The 3,553-nt window shown below is 45.8% G+C and overlaps 1 protein-coding gene across 1 annotated transcript in view; it reads right to left on the bottom strand.

Annotated features, from left to right (window-relative positions):
* ACOT12 (acyl-CoA thioesterase 12) overlaps positions 1-3,553 on the bottom strand; it is an 84,520-nt gene that overhangs the window by 49,707 nt on the left and 31,260 nt on the right. The window lies entirely within an intron of this gene.

The raw sequence follows: 3,553 nt of genomic DNA, 5'->3' as shown, positions 1-3,553 counted from the left end.
GGTGGTTCAAAATGGCCCTGCGTGTTGTGTTACACTTAGGAGTCTTGAGCCTTTGACATTGGCTGGCATTATCTTTTTTCCAACTGTACTTTTTCCTACTGCCATTTTACCGAAGATTTGCATGAGTCTACTCGAGGGAGTCTTATGAGACTTTTCAGTTATCTGATCCTGTGCAGTTGTTGATCTAAGCCTAGTTAGTCATTGCCCATTTCTTCTTGGAATAAACCGACTTTGGCCAGACGTCCATGTAGACCTGAAGGCTCATAATAACCTACTGATTCCTTTTAGGATGTGCTACTGAATATGACTGGTACCAACTGGAAAATACATTGATCTGGGAAAGCTGCTTTCCAACGAAGGTGGTCTGAACCAGCCCATCATGGTAGCAAGGTGCCTGATCACTCAGAAATGTTTATAATTTTTCAGGCTCAGCAGAGGTTGGGCTGAAGGGTGGCTGGGGGCTATCTCTTATGCCACCAGTGCCTGGAGTCCGTGTGCCCTAAGGTGGGTGGTGGAGAATGACACCCTCCTTTCCTCTCCATGAGAAGGACTGGGATAGGAGTTGCCACCCCTCTCCCCCGAAACCCTGTCATTCGGAGGGTCTGAAGACGGTCTGAGATTCCAGCAGGCTCCAAGGGGAGCAGAAGCGTTGGCACGGCTTTGCTCAAAGTTTCCGGTTGTCAGTACTCCTCAGGGTGCTGATCTAGGTGACACTCGCTAGGCTGGGGGATTTTCCATCCAGATTTCAGGGCCTTCGACTGAACTACAAGGGCAATAAAAACAGCATAGGTTTACCAGTTCCCCAAAGGAAATAACTCTCCCCACTTCTTACTAATGTTCCTTGATCACTAATCTTCCCTCTTCCAGATGTTGTTTACAGCCAAACATGCAAATTCACCGGATCTACATCATCTCTGCTACGCGGACACATTTCAGAAGCAAGGGGTCCAGGCGGAACACTGAGGGTGTGCAACAGAGCAGTGAGGGGGAACAGAGCAATGAAATCCCCAGGGAATACCAAAAGTAGACGTTGGGCCAGCTCTTGGCACCCCATCAGACTCCACAGGAAAACTCTCCTAAAGGTCAACAAACAGACCTTGGGCTATTTGCAGGCTTTTCCTTTTTTTGTCATTGGTTTTGTTGTTGTTGTTGTTGTTGTTTTGTTTTCTTTTGTTGCTTTTTTTGCTCTGTCTTGGTTTTGTGCATATTATTATCTCTGCAGTCTATCTAGATCAGTAGGCAGGATACACAAGCTGGAGGAGAAAACAACGGGACTGACGTTCCGGGGGAGCATGGGAGAGGGGGAGGTAGGGGGAAAGGTAGCGGTGTTAACAAACCCAGGGACAAGGGAACAACAAGTGATCCAAATCGGTAGTGAGGAGGGTGTAGGAGGTCTGGTAGGGTGTGACCAAGAGTAATGTAACCGAGAGGAATTACTGAAACACAAATGAAGACTGAGCATGATAGTGGGACAAGAGGAAAGTAAAAGGAAATAGAGGAAAGAGCTAGGAGGTAAAGGGTGTTTATACAGGTCTAAATAAAGGCATGTGCAAATGTAAATATATTTATATATGAGGATGTGGAAATAGATCTATGTGCATATATGTATAGGTTCAGTATGAAGGTAGCACATGGACATTGGGCCTCCACTCAAGTACTCCCTCAATGCAAGAATGCTTTGTTCTATTAACCTGGCATTCTGTGATGCTCACCTCCCTAATATGATCACTAAAGACAAAGTGGGAACATAAGCAAATGTGGTGAAGAAAGCTGATGGTGCCCAGCTATCAAAAGATATAGCATCTGGGGTCTTAAAGGTTTGACAGTAAACAAGCGGTCATCTAGCTCAGAAGTAACAAAGCCCACATGGAAGAAACACACCAGCCTGTGTGATCATGGGATGTTGATAGTATCAGTAACAGGGATCAAAAACAAAAAATCATATCTTTGTGAATGAGGGGGTGCGTGGAGTGGAGACCCAAAGCCCATCTATAGGTAACTGGACAGCCCCTTACAGAAGCGTCGCAGGGAGGAGACAAGTCAGTCAGGGAGCAGCTCAGCAACGATGTTCTTTAGTTCTTTAATGCTTCCTCCCCCACCACTATTATGATTCCAATTCTACCTTACAAATCCGGCTAGACCAGAGCAGGTACACAGGTACAGATAAGGACTGGAGACACAGGGAATCCAGGACACATAAACCTCTCTGGACCAATAATGAGATTAGCGATACCAGGTGGGTAAGGGGAAGGTGGGGTAGAAAGGGGGACTCGATTACAAGGATCTACATATAACCCCTTCCCTGAGGGGCAAACAACAGAAAAGTGGGTGAAGGGAGACATCGGTCAATGCAAGACATGAAAAAATAATAATAATTTATAAATTATCAAGGATAAGGGAGGGAGGGAGGGAGGGATGGGGAAAATGAGGAGCTGATGCCAAGGGCTCAAGTATAAAGAAAATATTTTGAGAATGATGATAGCAACAAATGTACAAATTTGCTTGACATTTGGATGTATGTATGGATTGTGATAAGAGTTGTATGAGCCCCAATAAAATTATTTTTAAAAAAAAGAAGAAGAAGCTACCCCTTATGCATAACAGAGAGCCTTCTCTCAGAAAACCCCTGCATATGTAGTATTCCCTTTCTGCTTACACAATTCCCTGGGTGCTTTCTGTAAGGAGACAGTAGTTTGAGAGGCATCTCTCTGCCTTCTTACTCTTCCAAGCAGTAAACAACAAAAACAAAAGAAAAAATTAAATGAAAACACAAACTGCCATGCAGCTGATTCGAACCCTTAGTGAACCTACAAGACAGAATAGCAGGAACTGCCCCTTCGAGTTCCCAAGGCTCTCCAAGAGCAAACAAGACAGACTCACCTATCTCCCTAAGCATCCATTAGCAGTTCAGTGTGGAGGTATCTCACGAAGCCACTGGGCTCCAAGCCCACATTATTCTAACTTGCTCTCAATTTAAGGACAAGTGGCGAGCCCACTGCACTTGGTGACAAATGTGTATCGATTCTGAGTGAGTCTGATTCTGCAGGTCTGAGGTGTAGCCCAGAAATCTGCCCTTTTAATAATACACTAACAGATGTCTATGTGCTCCTGTGTAAAGTGCGTTGCCCTTGGCAACATGAACTTGCCGTGGAGACTGGGTAATAGTGGGAGTCGGGTTCCAGAGTACAACATTGTGCAGGGACTCCTGCGCCGTGGCAGTGCAGTGGGCTAACTCAGCCCTCACCCCGCTCTGCATCCCTGGGCCCTGGCCATGGGAGTGGGGTCCGTTTCTGTTAGATACAGCGCCTTGTCTCGGCTTTACCTCCTCCTGTCCTCTGGGTAAATTCTAAATGAATTCTTACTTTAAAAAATACTTAGACCAAATGGGCCACTACCGTTACCACCACCCTAGTCACAGGCATGTTTACCGCTAACAAGGAACGTCCGGGCATTACAATGAGTGAATCCCCAGCAGCCTAGGAAGAACGGATCTGGGCCTCAGGTCAGGCAAGACTACAGGACATGCATGAAGTTTTGCATTTCTTTTTTTTTT

The sequence above is a fragment of the Echinops telfairi genome, unplaced genomic scaffold (assembly GCF_000313985.2).
Source record: "Echinops telfairi isolate 266 unplaced genomic scaffold, ASM31398v2 ScPeMD7_7469;HRSCAF=8507_1, whole genome shotgun sequence".
NCBI classification, from domain to species: domain Eukaryota; kingdom Metazoa; phylum Chordata; class Mammalia; order Afrosoricida; family Tenrecidae; genus Echinops; species Echinops telfairi.
Note: the sequence above shows the minus strand (reverse complement) of the source record. Positions and strands in the feature narration are given on the sequence as shown.